This window comes from Rhinopithecus roxellana, chromosome 1, assembly GCF_007565055.1.
Source record: "Rhinopithecus roxellana isolate Shanxi Qingling chromosome 1, ASM756505v1, whole genome shotgun sequence".
Lineage (NCBI taxonomy): Eukaryota > Metazoa > Chordata > Mammalia > Primates > Cercopithecidae > Rhinopithecus > Rhinopithecus roxellana.
This window is the reverse complement of record NC_044549.1, coordinates 70,385,943-70,413,121: the sequence shown is the minus strand read 5'-3', so window position 1 is coordinate 70,413,121 and position 27,179 is coordinate 70,385,943. Positions and strand designations below refer to the sequence as shown.

The window sequence follows — 27,179 nt, the reverse complement described above, 5'->3', positions numbered from 1 at the left end:
AATAAAATAATAAAATGGATAATAAGGTCTAGAAGACACGAGTAAGCACAGAAGATCAAAAAGAGAATAGGTTGGGAACTGGAGAATGGGGAATGAGGATTCAGAGGAGTCCCAGGCTGGGCTCTGAGGTCAAGCTGAAATGAGAGGTGTGCTGAGTTATACTACTCTTGGTATCAAAAGGAGAAATATAACCCGTGCCTCAATGGAAGGAAGACATTTATTTTTTTAAATTCTGTTCGAATACACTTTTTAAATTAAAAAAATTTTTTAAGTTCTGGGGTATCTGTGCAGGATGTGCAGGTTTGTTACAAAGGTAAATATACGGTGGTTTGCTGCACCTATCAACCCACCCATCACCTACATATTAAGCCCAGCATGCATTAGCTCTTTTTCCTAACACTCCCCCCCAACCCCCGCCTCCCTCAACAGGACCCAGTGTGTGTTGTTCCCCTCCTTGTGTCCATGTGTTCTCACCGTTCAGCTCATACTTCTAAGTGAGAACATGCGGTGTTTGGTTTTCTATTCCTGCATTAGTTTGCTGAGGATAATGGCTCCTGGCTTCATCCATGTCCCTGCAAAGGCCACGATCTCATTCCTTTTTATGGCTGCATAGTATTCCACACTTTATGGCTGCATAGTTTATGTACTACAATTTCTTTATCCAGTCTATCAGTGATGGGCATTTGGGTTGATTTCATGTCTTTGCTATTATGAAGAGTACTGCAATAAACATATGCATACATGTAACTTTATAACAGAATGATTTATATTCCTTTGGGTATGTACCCAGCAATGGGATTGCTGGGTCAAATGGTATTTCTGGTTCTAAATCTTTGAGGAATTGCCACACTGGGAAGGCGTTTCTTAACAGAAGAATTAGCAGGGCAGACTTTGCAATCAGACTGCCTGGGTGTGAGTCCCAGGTCCTTGACCCACTGGCTTTGTGGCCTTGGGCACACTGCCCAGCCTCTCTCAATCCACATGGAAGGGCTGCCATGATGCATGCCAAGTGCTCAGTACAGTGCAAACTGATGGTGTTAATTTTGTTTTTCTACTAGCATTACATTAGTAGAATGTGAAAACCCCAAGGTGAAGGTAACCCTGTGAGCAGCTAGGACACAATAGCAAGGTGACAGCTGTGTTTCCAGAGTCAGAAAGGCCTGGATCTCAGCTCCACCACTTACTAGCGAGGGTCACCTTAGGAACTGACAATGTCTCTGAAACCCGAATCTTCTCATCTGCAAAATGGGTAACAATCGTACTTATGAAGGCTCAGTGAGATCACCACAGTAACACGATAGCTAACACTCACTGACTGCTTTCGAGCTACCAGGAGCTCAGGCAAACCTTCACATGTTATCTCGCCCAAAAACCCATGGAGCTATTTACAATGATTATTCCTTTGGAGAGCTCAGGGGGCCCTGAAAGATAGTACACATCAAATATTTTAGCACAGACCCAAGATACCCAACTACGAAGAACGCAGTCTCCCCAGGATGCCCAGGGATCCTCTAACAGGGAGGATGTTAGAGCTTAGGGTGTAAGTCCCCTGACTGAGAAGCCAAATAAAGACACTCCAAGCCGGGTGCTGGGGTGCACGCCTGCAGTCCCAGCTACTCTGGAGGCTGAGGCAGGAAGATCTTTTGAGCCCAGGAGTTCAAGGCCTACCTGGGCAACATAGTGAGACTTCTGTCCCAATGAAAGAAAAAACTTAAAAAGGTACCCCCGAAGGAAGAAGTGGGATTTCTAGAAGAGAAGCAGTGGTATCTGTTGCGAGAGTAGAAGTGAAACATGGCGGTAGTGTGGGTAAAGAACTAACATACTTCTCCTTAGAAGGGGCATGCCCTGGGAGTGAAGGGAGGCAGAGGAGCAACTGTCCCCAGGGAGGGCCTTCTGGAATTGCTGGCTGTGGCTGCGGCTGCTGGAGGCGTTCACCTGCCCCCTCTGGTACCTGGTGTGACCTAGACTTAGAGAGACAAGAGCCCTCCGCACAGTCACAGACCTGTTCATTAAGCCTCTTTCTGTAATGATGCAGGGTTTGGGTGGGGAGTGGAGTGTCCTCCGCGGGACTGTCTCCTTACGTCTGGTGGGAGCTGAGAGCAGAGGAGGTGGGTGCACAGCCTCCCTGCCCCAGGCTCCTGAAGCAGGGCCCCTCTACATGCGACAACGCCTCCCTCTCTCCCCCTCCTCTGAACCTCTTTCAATTCATCCCTCTTCACCCTGACCAAGAGCAAATCATCAGAGATTTTACTTTTTCAAACTCTTCACTCCACCCCACCTGGCAGATATGAGGTAGCCCTTCAGGTGATGGTGAGAGAAATCAGAATGGTGGTTGCTAGGCACCCACCAACAGTGAGCTGAATACATGTGGTACATATAAAACATGGAATACTACACAGCCATAAAAGAGATTGAGATCAGGTCCTCTGCAGCAAAATGGATGCAGCTGGGGGTCATTTTCCTAAGCAAATTGATGCAGGAACAAAAAACCAAATACTACATTTTCTCACTTGTCAGTGAGAGATAAACATTGGGTACTCACGGACATAAAGAGGGGAAAAACAGACACTGGGGAGTACTTGGGCGGGGGCAAGGGTTGAAAAACTCTTGGGTACGATGTTCACCACCCGGGTGATGGGATCATTTGTACCCCAAACCTCAGCACCACACAATATACCCAGGTAACAAACCTGCACATTTACCTCCTGAATCTAAAATAAACATTCAAAAAAACACCAAAATGGTGGTCGCCTCTGGGTGGTGGGGGGTTGTGAGTAGAAAAGGACTATAAATGGGAATAAGACAACTTTCTGGAAGGAAAGAAACGTCTTGATTAGGTTGGCACTTTCACAGGTGTGGTAGACAGAATGGCCCCCTCAAACATGTCCATGTTCTAGTCCCTGGAACCTGTAAAAATGCTGCCTTATGTGGCGAAGGGGAATTAAAGGTGCAGATGGACTAAAGGCTGCTAATCTCTGACCTTAAAGTAGAGAGATGAGCTTGGATTACTCAGGTGGGCCCAACATAATTACAAGGAGCCTTCACAGTGGAGGCAGGAGGCAGGAGAGGAGGGTAGCTAGAGGCAATGTGAGAAGGCCTCCACTCACCATTGCTAAACCTGAAGATGGAGGAAGGGACCACAAGCCAAGGAATGTGGGTGGCCTCTGGAGACTGGAAAAGGCAAGGAAGCCTTCTTCCCTAGAGCCTCCAGAAAGGAGCGCTGGCCTGCCAACACTTGCTTTAGTCTAGCTAGTTAAGACTCATGTTGAACTTATAAAACAATAAGCCACTAAGTTTGTAGGAATTTGTTACAGCAGCCACAGAAAACTAGTATAATGGGTATAAAAACATTTGTCAAATCTAATCAAAGTCTACATTTACAATCTGTGCCGATGATTATATGTCAATTATATCACAATAATAATAATTTTAAAAAGATAACAGAAAGTCTGCTTTGTTCCCAGAAAGCTGGGGAACTCTGCAGAGGGGCCACATTCTGAGGCTGCGTCTCCACCAGAGGGAACACCATCTGCGCGCCCCCAGGCTGACCCCTCCTTACCCTCCAGTCATCTCCAAATCACATTTGATTCCAGAGCCCTTTCCATATAAGCTGTCTCACCAGAGTCTTAGGAGATTGCCAAGGCAGATATCATCATTCATAAATCTGTCACACTATAGATGAGAGAGCTGGGGTTAGGAGAGGTCAGTGACTTGTGGCAGAGCCACAACCAACTCTCCTCCTGTCTGCATGTTGAACCAATACAGACAACTAGCCCCAGCAGTGAGGCCGGAGTCAAAGGCAGGGAAAGCAGAAGACACGAAGCTGGTCTGTGGGCAGATCTGCAGCGCCAGTCCTAGACATCCCTGATGACAGGTCTGACCCGATATGCTTTAAGCAAAAGGCCAGGGCAGGGGCAGGGTGAGGCAGTGACCCCGGCAGTGGCCGTTTCCATCCTGAATCCACTGGGCAGGGGGAACAGGAAGTGGGCATGGCTGCTGTCAGCCAACCTTCAACCACAACAAAAGAGCAAGAGAACGCAGATCACAGAACCCTGCAGCTGGAAGCACTGGATTCCGGCAGTTTCCAAATGCTTTTTTCAGCAGGGGAACGTGCTCCTCTCCAGTCCCCAAACACCATCTTAGATAAAGACCCCCCTAGATAAAAGAGAAAAAGCAAAACAGCTCCATATGAAGCAGAGCAAATCCCTCTCGCCATTGAAACGCCTTGGAACTCCAGGAGAGCAGCACTTGAAAACCACCCATGTCGGCCATCCTTCCACATTCCACAGATGAGGAAACTGAAGCCCAGAAAGGGAAAGGGACTTGCCAGGGTCACACAGAACCTCCCTCTCCTGACTGCCCAAGACAGTTACTTTTGACCACACTGGGGTGTGTGGCTGGTTGAAACCACAACCCGAGTTTACATTCTCACCTTCTGCTAATTGTCAAGTTCACAATGTTCCCTCCTTGGGTTAACTAAGCTGTAGAGGGGCCAGTGAATCAGGGTCTTAGATTAAAAGAATAACAAAACTACCTTTTCGGATCAGACTTGAAAATAATAAAAGATTGCTTAATTAGCCTGGCTCCCCCATCCTCCCCCGGCCCTGCAAGTCCTTGCAAAGCCATGGAGCGTGGTTATGATGAGCCTGCCTCGCTTCAGAAACAATAGCCACCCTGAGGTTAGGGGCTAGCAGACAGTGGTGGCCACCCTGGTGACAGCAGGGAGACAGAGGGCCTGGAATTATCATTGGATGCAATTTGGACACTAGTCTTTGGCCATTTACATAACACCCAGCTCCTTTCTGGATCCACCTATCTTACCCTTCCCTGGAAAGGGGTATTATTGTTAGACACATAGCACTTTGCATCTGAGTAGTTCTTGGTAGTAATCAAAGTGTTTTTCACACCTAATGTTTCATAACAACCTTGCTGGGCCCCAGCTTCCATGTGATGCTGACATGGCAGGTGGTAAGACCCTCGTTTTTCAGCTAAAAACCCCAGGGCACAAATGAGGTTAAGTAAATTGCCCACGATCACATGGCTGGATAGCAAGGAGCCAAGACCATAATTTAGGTTCCCTGACTTCCAGTTCTCCAGGAACTCTCTGCCTAGCCAGGTGTGTTTTATTACCTAGTTCAAAGAGGGACACTCTTTTCTTTAGATGCAAGAGGTCACAGTCCTAATCAAACTGTGTAAGTAAGTGGTCCTGGAGAGAAGAATAGGAGAGACAAGTCTTCCCCATGACCTGGACATATACCCATGAAGCCATCTTTCCGAGAATTCGGGAAGTTCAGGGGAAAAGCCAGGCTTTGCAGTCCAAGGATCATGGCGCTTCCTGGAATGTGAGCCAGCCCACCTGTCCCTTCCTGGGCCACCAGGCCATTCTGGGGGAGGAGCCACTTTGCAGCGTCTCAGCTGCAGGACAGGGCAGTGGTGGGGAGCATAGATGTATGTGTCCCAGGGTGGAGCCTGGCGGGAGCGGGGATGGCTTGCAGGGGAGCAGTCCAGCACAGAGTGACAACGGCGGGACTCGGATCCTTCCCCAAAGAAAAGCATTTCCATCCGCTCTGAAAGTTGGTCCACCTTTCAGAAGCCCTCGCTCTGGGCCTTGAGAGAATCCAGAGAATGAGATTTTCCATCTCACTGCCTCATAAGACACGGCCCTGACCCATCCAGCCCACGACACCATGGCTGCTCACTTATCTGCTGCAAAATGATTTAAGTTCTCACACTAAGGCCAAGAATTTGAAAAAATGTGGCTGCTGAACAGTGACCCAAAGCTTGAGTTTCCACCGGCTGAGGTAAATTCTCTGTGGGCATCTTTGATTTTTCCCTTTTCACATCAACTCTGGGAGTCTCAGGGACTTCAGGGGACATCTCCAACCAGACTAACCCACTCCTGCCCAGCTTGAACAGATACTCTGTGGGTGACAGAGCAATGCCAGTGGCTACCAAGAGGTGGGGCTTACCTTGGCTGTCTTCCTACACCTGTGATTAACTGAGAACTTGCCACTCCCTAGGGACCCTCTCTCTGCAAGTTTTATTATAGTGAACGGCAACTGAACATTTCCAATTTGCTGGGTGCTAAGTGCTTTATATGCATTATCTCATTTAATCCTCAGAACTACCCCATGGGGTAGGTGCCATTATCATCCCCAGTTTACAGATGAGGAAACTGAGGCCCCAAGAAGTAACCTGCTGAGTCATCCACCTAATGAGTGCCCTGGCACCCAAGCCCCACCTGTCTGACACCTCAGCCCTGTTCCCAACCACTTGCTCTGTTAAACGCCTCTCCCCTGAGCAGGAGTCTGTCCTGTTCTGAACACCTTTTGGCATTTTATAATCCACCCCACCCCTACCCCTACCCACCAGGTCTTTCAGAGGCATAAACAGGCTCCTCTCACAGTAAAGAATAGTGGCGGAAGGTACACCCGCATTCGAATGCCTCAACTTTCCCATGACGTTTAATACATTTGTTAATATGGGCTCCCGAACAATCCCCTTCTGCAAGCTGAAGGGCTGCCAGGGCTGGGGTAATAAATTATTAACAAAACCATTGTCACACAATGACTGCTGTGGGTCTGGAGTCCTGCTTCTAGAAACCAATGATTACAATTAAAACTCAAAGACCAGGAACCATGAACTAGGTAATAAAACACACCTGGGTAGGCAGAGTGTGCCTAGAGAACTGGAAGTCGGGAAACCTAAATTATGGCCTTGGCTCCTTGCTATCCAGCCATGTGATCATGGGCAATTTACTTAACCTCATTTGTGCCCTGCATTCTTTAGCTAAAAAATGAGGGTCCTACCACCTGCCATGTCAGCATCACATGGAAGCTGGGGCCCAGCAAGGCTGTTATGAAACATTAGGTGTGAAAAACACTTTGATTACTACCAAGAACTACTCAGACGGAAGGTGCTACAGTTGTCTAACAACAATACCCCTTTCCAGGGAAGGTGTAAGATAAGTGGATCCAGAAAGGAGCTGGGTGTTATGTAAATGGCCAAAGACTAGTGTCCAAATTGCATCCAGTGATAATTCCAGTCGGTTCTGGTAGGTTGAATGGCCTCTAAGTTGACAGTAAAAACACAATGAATAGCAATTCCCATTAACCGTCACAATGTAGATTTTTTTTTTAAGTTTGGATGGCATAAAAACAGAACAAGACCGTATCTTTTGTGGGAACATGGATAGAGCTGGAGGCTATTATCGTCAGCAAACTCATACAGGAACAGAAAACCAAATCCGCACGTTCTGGAGTATAAGTGGTAGCTAAATGATGAGAACTCATGAACACAAAGAAGGAAACAATAGACACTGGGGTCTACCTGAGGGTGGAGGGTGGGAGGAGGAAGAGGAGCAGAAAAAATAACTATTGGCTACTAGGCATAGTACCTGGGTGATGAAATAATCTGTACAACCCCCTGTCACATGCGTTTACCTATATAACAAACCTTCACAGGTACCCTGAAACCTAAAGTTAAAAAAAATTTGGCTGAAATTTCACTAGCTATGAAAGCCAAATTTCTGCACGTGCAGAGATAAACATCGTTGCTTCCACTTGTCAAAGTTTAACACACCCAAAGGCAGAATACAAGCTTGTGTCAGACCCTCCTCTCAAACAATCCCAAGCCTTTCCACATAAAGCATTTTCCAACATTTTAAACCAGTCTTGACTTCAGTAAAATTCTGACCTATGAAAAGGGTCTAATCATTAATACAATGGGCATTCAGAATTTAACACTCCCTTGGCATAAATTATCACTCACCCCAACAAAAAACTTTTTTGCAAGGTCTGATGGCTTCCAACCAGCCAACATCTGCAGCTCTCAGTTTACCAACCTCTCTCAGGTTGTTTCCAGCTTTAATGAGTTCAGAAATAACTTCCAAGTAGAAAGGAAGTGATGAAGTGAAGCATGTTTGTATTGGAGAGGTGCCAACATTTCAATTTCATTTTTCTGAAATAAGGTCCTCCCTCATTCACACTGTACAGTCACCTCTTAACAAGTGAGAGACAAACCAGTTTCAACTACCCTGCCAGGTAAGGGTGGGGCAGACGCCCGTCGCTATGCCTGACACCTGAGAGAAAAGGTGGCAGACAAGGAACCCTTCCTTCACTCATTAATCTGGTCACTGGGCTCTAGGGAAGGGCCTAAGCTCCAGGGTCAAGGCCAAGGCAGGGGATCTTCATGATGATTTTCAAGGCGAATTCAGTTTTCTTCAGGCGGCAAAGTCCAACCTGTTCTATTAAAAACACGTTTCAGGATCCAGTGTGGTGACTCACAGCTGTAATCCCAGCAGTTAGGGAGGCCCAGGAGGAAGGACTGCTTGAGCCCAGGATTTTGAGACTAGCCTGGGCAACACAGCAAGACCCCATGTCTAAAAAAAATGTTTTAAACTGGGGAAAAAACACCTTTCTTCTGAGACAGAAAGCTTAACAGCTCTCCTTTCCTGTCTCCCAGTGCCCACGGGAACCGGGACTTACTGGGAAAGCTCTGCCCTATCTGGTAAGCAACGTGGTTCCCTACACCCTGTGTGGATCAGAACACTAACTGTGTCACACATATTCATCAACAACTCAACCAGCAAACAGTAATTCCTAAAAAACACATTTAAAGGTATTATCTTAGGAAGCCTCTGATGGTGTAGGCAGGCTGCTGGCAACCACTGTTTCCAGCAATATTTAACAGTAAAACCGGATTTCAGAGAAATAGGTCAGCCACCACTCTGGAGGACCCTGTGGCTCCGACCCAGGAACAAGAAGTTAAGGACACTCCAAATTTTCTCTGGGTTCAGTGGTCAAACAGATGCCAAAGGCCAGTATCTTCGGTGGGGATACATGGCACCGCCATCTGTCTTGTCCAGCCAAGTCATGAAGATTGGAAATCCTCCAGACAAAATAAAGATGACCAGTGGAGTGGCAAATCAATGATACCTTTGAAAACAGACATAAAATAGATGCAACCTCAAAATTTGCCTGAACTGGAAGGGGACTATGGTAGGAAGCTCCTTGGTAATCCTCCAGGAGGGCAAGAAGGTGTTCTGGTGGCTCTTCAAGCCAACATGAGGCTTATTAAAAAGGTACTCTAAAGCAAAGGAGAGTTTGGTTAGATCTCAGGAAAGACTTTTGCCCAAGGAATCAGAGGGGCTTTAAAATTTCAGTCCATAAAGAAGGAATGAACAATGTGAATTGCATGTCTGGGCTGCAGGAGACACATGCCAGCCTCTGAGGGTGGCTTCCAGGGTTGGTTCTATGATTCAATGACAAGTATCCTCTGGTGGCTCTTGTGAAACTCTCAGGTCCTGTCTTGGCTCACCCACATGATCACTGTGGGAACTGTGGCCAGGAGGACACGAAGACCTCCTCATCAGACCTCCACCTTGTCTCATGAACCCTGAAAAGACAGATACAAGAGGTGCTTGGAAAATTCTATCACTAAGTCATCCACCCGGGAGGAGGGTCCAGTGCTGAGGACCTGGCAGTGACTTGGGTGCTATTCCTCCACGGGGGCGGCATTCTGCATCGTGAAGAGTGAGGGCTGAAGTAGGAGATGCAGGGTTAGGGGAGTTGATCTCTGGGACCAACTCCCCAGGTCTTATTTCCACTCTGTGTACCCGAGGGGCAATGAATCAACACCAATCAACGTTTCCTGTCCTCAATGCTCCAAGGTTCCCAGGGAATTCAACTTGAAATCTATACTTATGCCAAGAATATTCCTTGCCCCACCCATTTTCTGTGTTTGTGCAGTCACACGGCTCAGTGAAAGTGATCTCTATCCTGCATCTTTAGCAACGTAGAAACATATGCAAAGGGGTGACTTAGGAACTAGGTGGGTTTGGACAGCTCATTTATTAACTTCTATCCTCAGTTTCCTCATCTGCAATGGAGAAAGAGGAGGAGAATCACTTGAGGCTCTACTGCAAGGAGTACAGGAGAGAAAACAGGTGAGAGCCCACACAGTACCAGCAGGGTGTCTACACCAGCCACGTTCCCTTCTCTGCTCTCCACACACCTGTGACAAGGACACTTGGCCATAGAAGCTGAAAAAAGTAAATCCACCCTGGCCTGCTGGAGGCAAGGACACTGGCTCACAGATGGCAAAGCATCAAGCAAAGCAAGTGCCTCCTTGATGAAGACTCTGCAGTCACCCGCAGTCAACTCCAGTTCTTCCCAACTCAGCTGACTCTCGGGTACAGCCAAGTCTGGTCCTGAGCAGAATGTGCTGGGGTTTCTCATGTCTCCCCACCCTGCAGACCCATTTTGCTGTGTGCTGGCCCACCAGATAACTTCCACATGGCCACAGAGAGCATCCCTGGCAGCTGACAGTAAGATGTACAGATGGCCAAGTGGCTAGAGCAGGGCAGGGTGAAATCACACAGCACTCATCTGGGTAAAGCTGCTTTGTATATTAGGGCTTTGGCAGCAGCAGTGCATATCCAAGCAGGGGACAGGCCCAAGCCAACTTGGTGCCCTTTAGAAGCACTGACTAGGGATTGGCAGGAACCACAGAGATCACCTCATCCAGCCCCCACTTGATGACAAGCCCGTCACCTTGGTGGAGCAAATACTTTCCGCAGCTCTGCCCCTGACTGACCGCCATGGGGTAGACCACGTCGGCCTCCTTCACTCAGCTCCTCCAACATCCCAAGCACAAGCCAACCCACTTCTGGAATGCTCTTGCCCTCTGCTACTCTTCACGCAGCTCCTTCTCTTCCCATCTGCTGGGTCTCAGCTTGAATGGCATCTCCCTAGAGAAGCCCTCCCTGACCACCCTTCGTGGCCCCTGTTTGCTTCCCCATCACACTTCTCTGAAGCTGTGATTTAGCTGATTATGAGCTGATTTCCTATCTCTGTCTCCCACAAGACTGTAAGCTCCTGGAGGGCAGGGGCTATGTTGGTCTCATCCCTGACTGTATTAATGCCAACGTGTACAGCACCTGACACCCAAGGAGTGCTCAGTACATAAACATCTGCTATATTAAGCTGGCTGTGGTGGCACAAGCTAGTAGTTCCAGCTACTCCGGAGGCTGAGACAGAAAGATCTCTTGAGCCCAGGAGTTCAAGGCCAGCTTGGTTAACATAGCAAGGCCTCTTCTCTCTCTTTTAAAAAAATTTACTATATTAATGAATGAACAATAATCCTGAAGGAGGTGCAATTCCAAAACACTCAAGCCAAGCTTTGCATCCACGGCAGCTGAAGTATAACTTTATGGCCAGAAGATCCCTGCATGTGAAAGCTTCAAATTCCTGCTAAGTGGGAAAATGCAGCACACCGCTGACCAGCCAAAGGCGGCTGATGTGGTGTTGCCACCTCTACAGGCTCATCCGGTTTTTGCACATAACTCTGTGATGGGCTCAGCCTGGCTGGGGATCCTTAATCCATTGAGTTAACTGTTAACTACCCCGGCCCCAGTGACATAGCGACTTGCATTATTAACTACAGCCCAGGAGGGATGATCATTTGTGCACCTTCCGTCTCCAAACCTGGCTTCCTCCCCAGACTTGATAGCTACAAGCTCTGGGCTGAACAGTTTGTGGGTTTGTGTTGCAAGGAGGCTAATAAAAACATATTTCTCAAATACCTTATGGTAAGGGCAACTGAAACACATCCTCCTCGAACAGCAATCAAATAAATATATTTTTAAAGCCCTGAATTCCAGGGGCAAAAAGAGGCTTGAAGACTTCAGAGGGTTTACAGGACGATCCCCTTCAGTGTCAGGGCCATCTTGATGAAAAGTCTAAAACCCAGGCATAGGAAATTGGTAGAAACTTTGAGAGAGCCTCTGACAGTTTCAAAGAGGAACTCAGAGGACCTCAGGAAATGTGAGCAATGTGAGCGGGCATAGATTTCTCAGTGAAAAGGAGGGTCAAGGCAGAAGAACCAGAGGTAACTGTGAATATCAAGTCAGTTCTCAGGGAAGCGGGGGTCCAAGTGTGTATGTGACGTGCCTTTGTTGTCCCTGCATTGGGAATCTAGCTGTTGGCAACTTATAATGAGAAAACAGTCTCAACCATGAAGTTAACTCTGCTGGAAGATTTCCAAAGGGAAAGTCCCTCCAGTTACTCAGAGGGGGAAAAAAAAATTACCTACTTGGTCTGGAATCTGGGGATCTTTTATGCAGATGTCTCTAACAGAAGTTAATAAAGGGAAGTCAGCTTGCCTCTGATTATTCAAACAGGCTACTGCTGTTAAGGATTGCACAACTTCTGGGCAAGGCAGCGGTGGGTTTGGCTTTTAAAAAATTTTTTCAGCCTGTCCTCATGGAACTATGTATTCTTTTCTAAGAACTTTTTATCCTAACCTCCCTCCTCACATCTTCTAAGTGCCTCTGCTCTGGTGGGAATGTAATGGACAACACAGAGCCATCTCAGAAGCCTCTGTGGCCACCACCAGGCCAGCCAGGGTGCAGGGGGCCACTCCCTGGGCAGCCACAGGGTTCTCAGCAAGGTGCATTCGTCGTCCCTGCTGAGAATCTGATGGGGCAGCATTTTTTTTTTTTTTAAATTAAATACAAGCTGAGTAATTTCAACCTGCAACCTTCAGGTAACAGGAGTTACCCAAGCTCCAGGAATCATGACTGTGGGGTAAACCCATTCTCTTGTTTTCTTGTGGTTCTATTTTCTGACACACTAGAGGAGATGGAGACGTCATCACTCCACCCAGGGCAAGAGGACAAAGGAGGATGCATGGAAATACAAACGGCCCTTCTCCTCCAGGCCATACTGATTGTCCAACTAGCAATACACTTCATCTGGTTTTGGAGCAATCTGAATTTGGAATCTGCCAGAGAAAACTTCTATCAGGCAAGATGGAAGACTCCTAGGATAGGTCCCTCTGATGGAGGGGTTGGTAATAAAAAAAAAATCATGGGAAAAGAAACAGGGAAACAGGGAAGGGTGGAAAAAACATACCTTAGCAAACAACTTCTGATGTCCTGGGGCTACACAATGGGGGAGCTGAGCACTTAGGAAGGAGAGGGAAAATATTCTGTTTCCGGAGACAGCTCCAAGAATCATGAGTAGGTGTGAGAAACAAGGAAGCTTATAGATTTAAAAAGAAAGAAAGAAAAGAAAGAAAAGAAAGAAAAGAAAGAAAAGAAAGAAAGAAAGAAAGAAAGAAAGAAAGAAAGAAAGAAAGAAAGAAAGAAAGAAAGAAAGAAAGAAAGAAAGAAAGAAAGAAGAAGGAAGGAAGGAAGGAAGGAAAGGGGGCAAAAGGAAGGAGTCAGGGAAGGGGGGAGTGAGATCTTTGAGAGACAGGGGAATTAAAAAACACCATAGCAACAACTCAGTCCACCTACCCTGGCCGCCCACCCACAGCCAGATTCTTTACTGACGCATTTGAGAACAAGCTGGTTCCTACCAGCTCAGGAAGGTGAGCAAACCCAGAGAGCTCATTAAATCCCTTCTCAGCGACTCTTGTCTGCCTGCAGATAGTGAGCAAGGAGGATATAAATAGAAGTTATATAACATCTCTTTGTTGATTCCTGTGCTTACCAAAAAAAAATGCAGCATGACCTTGTTTTTCTTTAGAGTTTGCCTCGGCCTGCTGGTTGAGGACTTTAATCCAGATAGGAATCATCTTAAAGTTTAAACAGCAGGATATAGATTTCCAAGTTAAGGGTGCTCTGCATGGTCGTCCAAGTTAGGAACCCTCAGGGTCAAGTCCTCCTCGGAGGATTAAAAAAAAAAAAAAAATCCACTAGCTCTAAAACAACAACAGCAGGTATGGAATCTTGCGGCTTCCTCTTAGAACATTTCCTGAGGTAAATTAAGGAGTAAATTTGATACCCAAGAGCAAAGCATCATTAAAATGGCATCTTGGGTTTTCTAAAGGAGGTTGGAGCACCACAGGTATATTCAAAGGTAACTGATGGTTTCTAAATACCCTCCAGGCATAATCAGTTGTCTTTTTGTTCCTTAACAGGCATGACGGTAAGAGTCCAGTGGATGGAAAAGGCCTCCTACTTAAAGATGCTGATGGAAATGAGCACTGCACAGGGCAACACAAATCAGGTCCCCTGAAATCCAGCCCAACCTGGCTAGACTCTCCAGTGCCTGTCAGGGCTTACGAACAGGTCGCTTCAGTGTCTTTGTTAGGGAGTGGTTACAAAGGAGTACATGCTTATAGGGTATGCTGCTGAGCTCCATGATTTTGACTTTACGTCTAACCTGTTGATGCTACAAAACTCTTTTAAAAACAGTTACCATGGGAACTTTTCCCTAGCAAGCATTCTTCCAGAAACGTTAAAGGTGCTGGTGAATTCAATGCCCTTGGTGTCAATAAGCTTTTGCTGAGTCTTAGAATGTGTGGCTTGAAACGAGAGGACTTTCAAACATATAATGCAAAATTTCCAATGCAAATGTCTTCAGGGTTAAGTGTCAGTGAAACAGGGTGGAAAGTAGGGGGGAATAAAATGACCTCAGTGTGTATGGAGGCCCCAGTTAAGCATTTGAAAAATTCTATATACAGTGTTTTCAATGCATCATGTATCAGCAAACCAAAATACCCCATAGGGCTATAATCAGCTCAAGGGGTTACCTCAACAAGAGATGCTCTGGCTGTCACTCCTACTATGGGATTTCCTCTCTCATCAGAACTAGTAAGTGGTCAAAACCACAATAATGCATAAATTAAGGCAGGGAATTGGGTATCCAATGTGAGCAATTGAAAAGGTACCCATGTATTAGCAATTTGCCATTACGGTACTGGAAGTGCTCAGATGACTCATAAAATGACCAGAACAAAAGTTTGTTGTTTTGTTTTTACTTCAAGAAGATAAAGAATCACGAATTAGTATTCAAGGTTACCTAATACTAACCCTTGTCTAACATGTGAGGAACCAGATCTAGCGTTAAAGGGAGCTGTTGTTGGGACAGGACAAGAGTCCACATCCCCTGCCCAGCGCCTGGTTCTGGGTCACGTCACTGAAGCGCATCAGCCCATCTGTCAGCCAAACCCCACTAGCCTTGTGCCTTCTCTTCTAAATCCCTGTGGAGGAAAACAACTTCTGCCTTCTACAGTATGAACAGTGAGGGTCTGCTAGGAACCAATACAACTTCACGTCCCGATGCAGCAATGTTGCCAGGTAACAAATGTAGAAATATACTCCAAAAACTGTATGTGACAATATACAACCTCCGCTCTGCAGCTGATAACCGAGGGAGTGTTAAAACACCGTGTTCTCTTAACACTTGGGCTTTTGGTGTGAAAATAAAATTAAATGGGATACTTCCTCTTGTAAATATAAAACAGGCATACAACTCACACATGTATCCACTAATTGGAAATAGTAGAGGGGTTTGCAATAGCTCTGCAGTGCATCCCAGCCTTCACTCTTAACCTCAAGATGAATTCCAGAAAACCTACAGAAACAATAACTGAGGAACCTTTCTCATATCGGGGACAAGCTCTCCTCTAACTATTGCGAGGAATGAACCCACCAGAAGGACACCAGCAGAAATTAAGGAAAAGCTCATACATGGTTATAAAACAAAATGTGCTTCCGTTCCACTTCATTTGATAGGTCTACCTTGAAAACTCATTGGCTAACCAAGCAGTGACTACTTCCTTCTCAGATCAAATAATCAGTGCGGCCTGTTCCCACCCTGAACGAAAACAAGATAGATGCTGCTCTCTAGTAGGCAGAACTCCAAAGTGGGTACAGGGCACTGAATAGCTCCCTCACATTGGACTCATGTAACTTAAAGGCTGGCTAGCATGGTAGAAAGCTGAGAGACTTCTGAGGGCCTTGTGTTCACATCCCAGCTCTGCCGACTGGGTGACTTTGGGTAAGACACATGGCTTTTTTCAGACTCATTTTCCTCATCTGCAATTGGGACTATTCCATGTAGTCCAGATAGAGTACCTACTGGCTCCATGCACAGTGCTGGGCACTTTATAAAAATGAGAAGACCCTCCTTCCTTTCCCTTCCCCCAAACATGAATATTCTTCAACCAGTACAGACGCAGACGTGGGGAATATCTGGTGCATTTAGCTTTTCTGGGCAAAAGCTGAGATCTAATAATCCTCACACGATGCCAAAGAACATATGCTTCTTTAGATGCAAGCGAAAAACAAAAATTGCTATTAATCTAACTTTTCATAAGGGCCCTGATTAGATGAGCCGCTATCAATTTCTTCCACAGTGAGGAAGTTCTGTAGGACAGTCTTATTGTCATTAACTTTCCTAAGACCTGGCAACCTGGAACTTGCTAGAAGTACATGTATGTAGCACATATAATTGTCATGTGGCAAATGAGCTGCCCAGTCTGAAAGGAAAAGTCTTTCATGATTTCCTCCTCCAGAATTCATGGGCAGACCTTATAAACAAAGCAAATACACCGACCACTCAAACTGCCTTCTGATTATCAGGAGGGCACAGTGTCTCCCACAAAGACTCCACTATCAAAGACAACAAAATGTGGAGCCACAAATTCCATCCTGCCTGGCAAACAGATGCAAGGTTCTTGAAAGCGGCCATGTCTGTGCCTGGAAAATCGATGGTGTAAGGAGGTGGCACGGCACGGCAGAGAGGCTACAAACTCATGTTCTGGCAGAAAACAAACCCTGGCACAACTACCAGCTGGCTCTGTGACTCTGAGCACATAACCTTACCTCTCGGATCTTCTATTTCCTCATTAGCAGAAAGGGGTCAAAGCAGTACCTACTACATAGGAGCCCCAGGAAGAGTGGATGAGACCATGCAGTGAGGGCGCCTGGCTAGCCCCGGCACATGAGCACTTGTTACCACTACTGTCCATCATTATTACAAACAAGAAGAAAAGAGGACTGCTGCCATCATAAGGATATTTCTCCAAGCTGACATTATGTATTTCCCGTGGGATCAGATCAACTTAACTCCCTCCCACACCTAAAGAAGGTCTCCTTTAAAATGGTAATAACCATCAACAACACACGTTCACATTTCACATCTCATGTTTCCATTCAGAAATGGTAAGAAGGCTAAAGTAACATGGTGGCCACATTGGGTCAGAACTTCAATTTCTACATTTACAGTCTGAGTGCTGGGGAGTCATATGGAGACTTGACCCCGGAAGAAAGTGTGGGTGAGTTAGTGGGTGAGGGAAGATAAACAACCAAAAAGTAAGCAGAGTTGCTTTGGATGAGCTATTACTATGTACTAAAAGCTTCACGCTGAGGTGAGTGCCTTCCACATATTATCTCAGTGAATTCCCAGAATAATTTACACAGTAGGAGTATCCACACTGATTCATCACGTACACACTGAAGACCTTTCATCCAGCACATGTGGAGGCTCCTCGAGGGGACCTGGGGTGAAGACAGACTTGGTCTCTGCCCCCTTGGGTCTTACAGTCAAGCTCTAGTTGAAGTGTGGTCATTACTGCAGTAAATGAAGCACAGTCCATTATCTCTGCCTCAGGGGATCAAGAGGAAGTTTCTCGAGTAGGAGACATTTCTATCAGGGTCCGGGGAGCCTGCCAGGCAAAGGGAATGAGGGCATGTCCACACGGAGCAAAGGCATCTGAGTTCATGGCCCCGCTGGGGATTGGCAGGCAGGAGTTGCAGCTGTAGGACAATGAGTGTGGGGGAGTGAGTGGAGAAACCCAAGTGGGGCCAGACCACGCAAGGCACTGATGGGTTCCGTCAGGGAGGCCATGGGCTCCATACTCCACAGAAGGCTGTTCAGATGGAGAAGCAGGTGGTGAGGGTTCCATTTGGGGGGCATCACTGACAACCGCATGGAAGAGAGAAATGCCCAGAGGCAGGGAGGCCACTAAAAGGCTAACTCAGTTATCCAGGCGAAAAGGCTGGCAAGTGCAGAGCTCAGTAGCCCCATGCTGGCAGGCGGTCAAGCCTGGTGGTCAAGCATATGAGTCCTGAAGCCACAGTGCCTAGTTTCAAACCGCAGCTCCTGCATTCCCAGTTGGGCCACTCTGACTTCACAGTGCCAACTATCTGGTTCATTGTAAGTCCTAACAATGGTTAAACTCCCAGGAGGTAAAGTGGGCACAGATTAGTTCCTGGGGGAAAAGCAAGAGAAAAAGAAGTCTGATGACTGCAAAGCTTCTAGCTTGGGTATCCTTGGCTGTTGGTGAGTCCACTGACAAAGCTATGGAACACAAGAGAGCAAATGGAATGGAGGAAGGGAGATGACAGCATCATGGGGTCCTGCTAACTTATAGCTAACACAAGTGGAGATGCGCATCAGGGATTTGAGCAGAAATCTAGAAATCAGCAGAGAGGTGGGACTGAGAGCTATATATTTGGGAGGTGTTGGCATAAATGGCTGCTGGAGGCCTTGGGAGTAGATGAGATTACCCAAGGGGATCAGTAGAAAAAGAAGGCAAACAGGCTGGAGACGGGGCTCTAACATTTCAGATGTTTTAAGGTCAATTGTATATGCCCTGAGAAGTCCCTGTGTTCACCACTAGGAAAACGTTTGTAGGAGGCATAGAAATAGCACAGCATTAAGCCATAAGGGAGTGACTAACCTGGAAACGTGATGCTTTGGGGTAGGATGGTCAGAGGGGGCTCATAGATCAAAAGTCTGTAATCGCAGGTGTCTGGATTCTCAGGCTACACAGACAATTCCCTAAGGAATGTCCTGCTTTATCTGCCTCCCAAATCTGTGTTGAAAGGTATTAAACTGGGGTGATGGAGTACATCCTGGCAGAGGCTATGTGGGGAAAGCAGAGATCACTCTAGGAAAGAAAACATCTTTTAAAAAAACAACCCTGTCTGCCCCCACCAAAAAGAAGACAGAAAAGAAATAAAGAAAGGAAGGGAAGGAAAGGAAAGAAGAGAGGGAGGGAGGGAAGGAGGGAAAGAAAAAAAAAGACAGTGAGAAAGAGAGAGAAAGAAACAAAAGAAAGAGAAAGAAAAAGAGAAAAAGAAAAACAAGAAAGAAAAGAAAAAAAAAGAAAAGGGGAAGGAAGGGAAGAGAAGGAGAGGAGAGAAAGAGGGAAAGAGAGGAAGGAAGGAACGAACGAAGGAAGGAAGGAAGGAAGGAGGGAAGAAAGGAAGGAAGGAAGAAAGGAAGGAAGGGAGGGAGGGAGGGAGACAGGCAGGGAGGGAGGCAGGCAGGGAGGCAGGCCTGCCCCAGCCTGTTTCCTTGAATTCCCATTTATTAGCTGAGTAAGTGGCCAACACACCTTGGGACTTAGGATATTGCTCATCTGGTGAATATTTACTTAAAAATTGCCATACTAGGGGGTGAGGAGCACAGAACAAAGGGGGAAATACTGTGTTTCTTTCCCTTAGGCAGTTTAACATCTACGTAGTAAAGATTAAACAAACTCTGGGGTCAGCAAACATTTTTCCAAAGGGCCAAATGGTAAACATTTCACACGCTGAGGGTCATCACAGTCTGTCACAACTACTCAACTCTGCCCTTGAAGCAGGAAAGCAGTTAGGACAATCCCAAAGGAAAAACTGTAGCTATGCACCAATAAAACTTTATCTGCAAACACAGGCGGCTGTCTGGATTTTTCCCGTGGGCTACCATTTACTAATCCCTGAACCTCCAGAGGAGGACTGACCAATCCTCTGCCTGGCAGTTCCCAAGAGGCATCTCATACTCAGAAGTCACTAAAGAAAGTTAGGAAGAACATAGACCTCTTGCTAGACCTGAAGGAAGATAAAGAAATAATAATATCTGGACCTCTTGAGGATTCAGTGGGATAAAACGAATTGATGGCTTTACAAAAATTTCCAGGTCTTCTCTGTCATTTTTCTCTGCACTTTTAGTAAAATTTTAGAGACGTGGAAAACCTGAGGTTCTCTCTGAAGACATCTCCTCTTAGAAACAAATTCTTAGCCACGCGCGCGGTCGCTCATGCCTGTAATCCCAGCACTTTGGGAGGCTGAGGCAGGTGGATCACCTGAGGTCTGGAGCTCAAGACCAGCCTGGCCAACATGTAGAAACCCCATCTCTACTAAAAATACAAAAAATTAGCTGGGCATGGGGGCAGGCACCTGTAGTCCTAGCTACTCAGGAGGTTGAGACAGGAGAATTGCTTGAACCCATGAGGCAGAGGTTGCAGTGAGCTGAGATCGCACCACTGCACTCCAGCCTGGGCAACACAGTGAGACTCTGTCTCAAACAAACAAACAAGAAACAAATTCCTGCTTCTAGCTTTCGCAGGAAGGAAGGAGACTAACATTCTGCTTCCAAAGATCTTCCCCTCCCCCTTCCCCTCAATAGTTGCAGTCCTGTCATGGAAGGCCAGACAAGCAGATGTATGTCACTGTCCACTTCTGTCCATATTGTTGGTTCTGCTACTCAGGAAAGAAGAAAAATCATGCTGGGTCTCCAGCTCCTCTGGAAGCATGAACCAGGATGCACATTCTCCCCTGGGACCACCTCAAAGGGATTGTACCTCTTATAACCAACCTGGAAGGACCCACGGATGAATGATGCTGACAATTCTTGCTGTAATTTCTTGCCCCGAACTGGGAAACTGAATGCCAGTAGGTGCATGCATTACCTAGTATCTGCCATCACTTGGAGAGCTGTGCTAAGGATGACCAGGGCAGAGCTGTGGGAATTGCTATCTTCTTCTGCAGGAGAGCTCACTCAAGTCTGATATGCCTAAGAATGCAATGACTTTTGAATTTTGAGTTTCTCCCTGAAGACCTGGATTTAAACCAAAAATCCTCAAGGATTCTTGTTCAATAACAGTCCAGTTTCCTGGGAATGGTGAAGAAGGGTGTGAAGTGTTCAGGTCGAAGGCAAAGAAAGCAGGAGGGAAGGAAGGGAAGGAGGGAAAGAAAGGAAAGGAAAAAAGGACAGACAAGACAATGGCCTGGGCCAGGGAGCACTTCAAACCACAAAGAAGTGAGTAGATTGCTGTTTTTCTTTCTGCTTCATCCCAGAATGTCTCTCATTACTTTTAATGGCAAAAACTGCAATTACTTTTGCACCAACCTAAATAACCTGTACCCCAGGCAATGAAATTTCTCAATGTCCTAGAGTTCTAAAAGCATTTTTAATATACAGTCAGAGGGACTTGGGTCAATTGAGTGTGAAAACAACATAAAACAGAGCGTCCCCCAGGCCCGCTGGATGATAAACCACCACGCAAAAATGGAAAATATCAGAAGTAGGATTTTAGACAGAAAACAACTTTCATAAAATACAGCATGTATTTAAAATAAATAAAAATATTATTAATTAGAGCCGAGCATGGTGGCCAGCACCTATAGTCCCAGCTACTCAGGAGGCTGAGGCAGGAGGATTGCTTGAGCTCAGGAGTTCAAGTCTAGCCTCAGCAACATAGCAAGACCCCATCTCTTAAAAATATATACGAACAAATAAAAATAAGAACATCATCTTGAGATCTTTGTATTGGCCAGATGCCGCATGAGGTGCTTTCTATAAATAGTTTATGAAACCATCTCAGGAGTTCTCTGAGGTGGGAACGGTCACCATCCTGTTCTCCAAGTCAGGAACCAGTGGGATAAGTGAGGTGGACTTCGCCAGGAGTCCTGATGTGGGCATGTAGGAGGCAGGGCTTGAGCCCAGGCTGTACCCACACCACAAAATCAGCAGCTCCGGCAGCAGCTCTACATGTCTACCGGACCACACATTTTACCCCCATGTTCTTTGCAACTCCATAAGGAAGGGACTAGGCTTTTCCAACCCTCATTTTGCAGACGAGGAAACTGAGTTTCAAAGTTGCTCTAACAAACCCCAAGGTCACTCAAGGCTGGCAGGTGCAGAGCTAGAATTCCAGCACAAATATTGTGGTCTGAAGGCCATGCTCCTGTATGTGATAGGCTCTCTCCTTCCAGGGGTTCCTCCCTGAGTCCCCAACTTTACTCCACCATTTCTCAAAGGAGCCCAGCTGGTCCTTAAGCCAAACTGGGACAGCTTTGCTGACCCCTCACAGCTTCAGCGGAAGGGCAGGGTCTCTGGGGACGCCTACTGGCGACAAGTCACTGCCTCCCTCTTTCTTTAATGCCAACAGCTCTCGAACCCCTCACATGCAGGAGGAGAGCTGCCCTGACTCCACTGCTGGCTCCACTCCTTTCCCACATGGATAAAACTGAGGTTAGAAAACACCGCTCAGAAGTGACTCATTCCTGACTTCCCTGCCAAAAACAACACCCATTTACGTAACTTGCTCACACACCAATCTTTTCCTCCTCCTCAGGGTGACTGCCCTGTCAAACCAAGGCTGATCTTCCTCACAAACTGGCCTTCCGTTTCCAGCAGAGGCAAATCAACTTGCCCTTTCCACCCTCATCTCTCTGCTAACTGGGGTCAGAGGTAGCCCAACCAACGTGTCCCTCCCACACTGTGTTGCAGTGACTTCTGGAAGGGATGTGAGATTTCCTATCTAACACTGGTTCTTGGGCTGATTTCTTAAGCCAACCTCAAAAAAAAAAAAAAAAAAAAAAAGAGTGTGGTGTAGGAAAGGCCTCATGAACCAGGGATCACTCTCTCTGCTGAATTCGCAGGCCAGTTTCCTGACGGAGCACTTCTCACATTTTCCATCTCTAGCTGCTTACGTGCAGAAAAGAAAACCCTTTTCGGGTGTGTCTGTAGACTAGACTTTGGCATAGGAATAGACGTGGGCAGCCATTTGATACATGAAATTCCCGGTGCTTCTGAAACCAGAAGCAATTAGTCCAAAAAAATGTTTAACCATCTATCCCCATAATGTGCTAGGAGGTTCTCTATGGTCACGTCAGCATACATATCCCAAAACATCTGTATTGGCTTAATAAAATAAAAATAAAAAACGAGGTATGTCCAAAGATAGCCTCTCCTACTCTTCATTCCAGGTAAGGACAGCCCCTGTCCTTCTGTAAGGAAGAGGAAGCGAAGGGAACTTCCCCCAGACACTGGTGGGAACATCTTAGGAGGAAGGAACACAGAAATTGGCAAGGACTCGAAGGACGGATATGAAAGTGCCGTGAGCCCTGCTGAGCCCCGTGTGTGCCAAAAATTAATTCATAAGCAAATGCTTATTTTATAGTTTTCCACTTGCTACAAAACATCAAGCCACAAGGAAATATTTCTTCTGGGGGCTGGCAGGAAGCGGGTGGCACCAGAGTGGGGAGAAAGAAAGCAGGAAGTTCTCTTCAAGACAAGCGTGATCCTATCACCTGACAACGTGTCACTCGTTTCTGGAAAATCCATGGGCTGTGGTACTGTCTCCTTGTTCCCACAAGCAGAGGATTCAATGTGAACCCTGCTCTGATGGCAGCCAGGTAGAAGTCTGGGAGTCACGATCTATCCTCAGATGTTATCACCATTGCAGGAGCCGGGACAGGAAGAGTAGATGCTGGGAGACCTGGGGACACCATCCCTGGGAGCCCATTATGCCAGACCGGGAATTAACCTGTATTTGGCGTCCAGGCATTTCAGGGCTTTAGGTGATGTTGTGATGGATGACAGGGTTTCATAATAAGGGAGCAAACTCTCCATGAGAGTGCCTAGCAAGCACTGTATGTCGTTATTTGTGGATTCCCATAAATTGAATCCTCTAGGGTCTGGACAATGAAATCTAGAATTTCTGGAGTGCTGTGATTCTCAGTGAGCTTATCCTAAGGCAGGACTGAATTTTCATACAACATCCAAAAGGAGAAAGACAGAGTCGACACTTTCGCAAAGAAGGGATTTAGTCTGAAGGGAGATCCAAACTCCTCAACTGCAGAGACAATGGTGTCTCCCTTTCCTGTAGCTGTAGCATCCAGTTTGGGGGCCTGGCTGACCCATGGTAGGTGTTCAATCGATTATAATGGGGGTGGTGATGAGGGACCCAGTCCCCAAAGGTGGTCTCCAACAATTCTCTCTTTTTATACACATACCCTCCTCACAACAAGAGATGGAGCTTTTCTCCCCACCTTTGAAATGGGGCTGGCCTCATGTCTGGCTTTGACCAATAGAATGTGGTAGAAGTGACATTCTAGGAATTCTAAACTTAGGCTTTGAAAGGGCTAGTAGCTTCCACTTCCTGCTTCTTGAAACACTGCTTCTCAGAACCCAGTCACCATGTTCTAAGAAGCCCAAACCACACAGAGAACCAAGGCACTCCAGTCAGTCAGTACCCCCAGCTGAGCTCCCAGCAAAGGACCAGCACCAACGGCCACAGTCATACAAGTGACCATGTAAGCTGTTCTAAGACCAGTCAACCCCCTGATGGTTGCAGACCCAGCCAAGATCACACAGAGCAAAAGAACCACCCCGCTGAGCCCAAGCTCACAGATTCATGCTAGGCGCCAAAATGGCCATTGCTTTAGGCTATGCAATTTTTAGGTCGTTACTCAGTGACAGATAACTACAGGTGGAGGTGGGAGGGACAAGAGGTACAGGATATTTTATCATGGGTTTTGTCCAGCTCTGGAGCTCTGAGTAAGTCATAACCTCCTTAAGTTTCTGTTTCCTTATCTCTATAATGGGGATAATGCGGGTCCGGCTTACCCACAGAGCAACTGGGAGACTCAAATGAGACATTGTAAAGGAAAGGACTACATAAGCAGTAAATCGCCAAGCAAGACGAAACCGTATACTAGTCATATTAGTCGTTGCTACTGAGCTCTGAGCTCTGCAGCCACGAACCCATCCCCAAACCTCTTATGCCTCGCCTTTGGAGATGACAATTATTTACCTTGTAAGAAGAAGCCAACTCAGCCTCCTTCCTAAAGCACCTGACCTCCTACCTCAGATCATCCTGAAGAATGAAGCCATTAAGGGCAGTGAGGAATTTGGGGTGCCAGGTTGCCCCAGTTCAAATGTTGGCTCTGCTAGTTTTTTTATTTTTATTATTTTTATTTATTTAGTTATTTATTTATTTTTTGAGACAGAGTCTCGCTTTGTCACCCAGGCTGGAGTGCGGTGACGCTATCTTGGCTCACTGCAAGCTCCACCTCCCGGGTTCACGCCATTCTCCTGTCTCAGCCTCCTGAGTAGCTGGGACTACAGGCGCCCGCCACCTCGCCCAGTTAATTTTTTGTTTTCAGTAGAGACAGGGTTTCACCATGTTAGCCAGGATGGTCTCGATCTCCTGACCTCGTGATCCACCTGCCTCGCCTCCCAAAGTGCTGGGATTACAGGCATGAGCCACCACGCCCGGCCAGCTCTGCTACTTAATGCTTGTATGATTTGGGGTAAGTTCCTTAACTCTTTTGAGTTTTGGTTTCCTCATCTATAAAGAGGGATAATCACGGTACTTTACTTCATAGGGAGGCTGTGAAGATTAAATGAGATGATACATAGAAAGTCCTTATGCATGATTCTTGGCACATAATAAGCACTTAATAAATGCTGGTTCTCATCATCATCATATGTTTTTTACTTTTTTAATTTATAAAATTATCATATAGCTAAATTGACTTTCTTTGGTGTACTGCTATATGAATCTTCACACACATGTGGATTCATGTGACTACTACTAAAAACAGAACACACAATGGTTCCATCACCCAAAATATGCCTCTGTGCTCTTCCTTTATAGTAAAATTCTCCCCTACTGCCTAGCCCTGGCAAATGTTAATGTGTTCTCCATCTTAAGAGTTGTGCCCCTTCAAAATGTCATAGAAATGGAACCACATAGTATGTCACCTTTTGAGACTGAAGTTTTTCACTCAGCATAATGCTTCTGAGAGACATCCAATGTCTTGCACTCATCAATATATTCCTTTTCATTGCTGACTACTATTCCATTGTATAGATGTATGGTGGTTTGTTTAATCACTATCGTTTTTAACAATTATTTTCACAAGCCAGGAAAGACTTAAGAAATAAGACCAGCTGACCATTGCCACTGGGTTCTAAGACTCCTTGGGGAAAACATCTAATGATTGTTGAAATGTCCTGACTCAAAGCTGCAGGGAAGCCGGGAGTCTGTTTATGCCTCACACATGCTAGACATGGAAACAGAAGCCCAGGGATAACTTCCTTCATCTCACACAAAAGTGGACTTGAAAGCAGGTCTCACTTTTCTTCTCCATGTGAAACATGTTCAGAATCCTGAGGGGAGGTGCTGCTAAACATAAGGGCTCTTTTGCAGACCTGTCCTCGGACAGGCAATACAGTTGTCCCTCGATATCTGTGAAAGACTGGTTCCAGGACCTCTGCAGATGCCAAAATCCAAGGATGCTCTCTTATGTAAAATGGTGTAGTATTTACATATAACCTAGGCACATCCTCGTGTATACTTTGCATCACCTCTAGCTTACAATGCCCAACACAATGTAATGTACCATGGTTTGTCTAATCACCATTATTTTTAATAATTATTTTCACAAGCCAGGGAAGACTTCAGAAATGGAATCAGCTGACCATCACCACTGGGTTCTAAGACTCCCTGGGGGAAAATATCTAATGATCACTGAAATGTCCTGCTTCACAGCTGCAGGGAATCTGGGAGTCCATTTATGCCTTATACTTTACAGACATGGGAACGGAAAGCCCAGGGATGGGAAATACTTGTTAATGCTTCATTTTAAAATACATGTATTATCTTTTTACAGCTGAATTATTATTTTTATTGTTTTTTTTTTCCCTAAATATTTTATTTTATTATTTATTTTTTTGAGACAGAATCTTGCTCTGTCGCCCAGGTTGGAGTACAGTGGCACAATCTTGGCTCACTGCAACCTTCCCCACCTCCTGAGTTCAAGCAATTCTGGTGCCTCAGCCTTCTGAGTAGCTGCAATTACAGTCGTGCACCATCACACCCAGCTAATTTTTGTATTTTTAGTAGAATCGGGGTTTTGCCATGTTGGCCAGGCTGGTCTCGAACTCCTGGCCTCAAGTGATCCACCTGCCTTGGCTTCCCCAAGCTCTGGAATTATAGGTGTGAGCCACTGTGCCCAGTCTTCCCTAAATATTTTAAATCTGCAGATGGTTGAATCCACAGATGCAGAAGCGACAAACACAGAGGGCAGACTATACATTTCTGGAACCATGTAGGCCTGCCTGCTTCCCTGCAATTCCTCTTTCTACCACCTGTCATCAGGAAACATGGATCTCAAGAAGACCAGCTGACCACAGACCCATTTCCCTTCCTGAGACCCTCCATGGTACACTGAACAGGAAGTGACCGTGCTCCGCCAGCTCTGGCCAGTACCCACCGTGTCTTCAGTGGAGCACAGCATCTCAGCAATCATTAATTGCCGCATTGCGGTCTTAGCCCAAGTCAGGCTCACTTCCCAGCTGGCCACTTACTACTCTGAACCAACT

At 46.3% G+C, this 27,179-nt stretch overlaps 1 protein-coding gene and 1 long non-coding RNA gene across 5 annotated transcripts in view; one reads left to right on the top strand and one right to left on the bottom strand.

Annotated features, from left to right (window-relative positions):
• The window catches only part of ITPR1 (inositol 1,4,5-trisphosphate receptor type 1), a 353,524-nt gene that overhangs the window by 83,397 nt on the left and 242,948 nt on the right, over positions 1-27,179 (bottom strand). The gene's annotated exons all lie outside the window — the stretch shown is intronic.
• Positions 12,204-14,749, top strand: LOC104664245. The gene is made up of 2 exons (XR_748237.1): positions 12,204-12,852; positions 13,927-14,749. It is a non-coding gene; the product is annotated as an uncharacterized LOC104664245 (long non-coding RNA).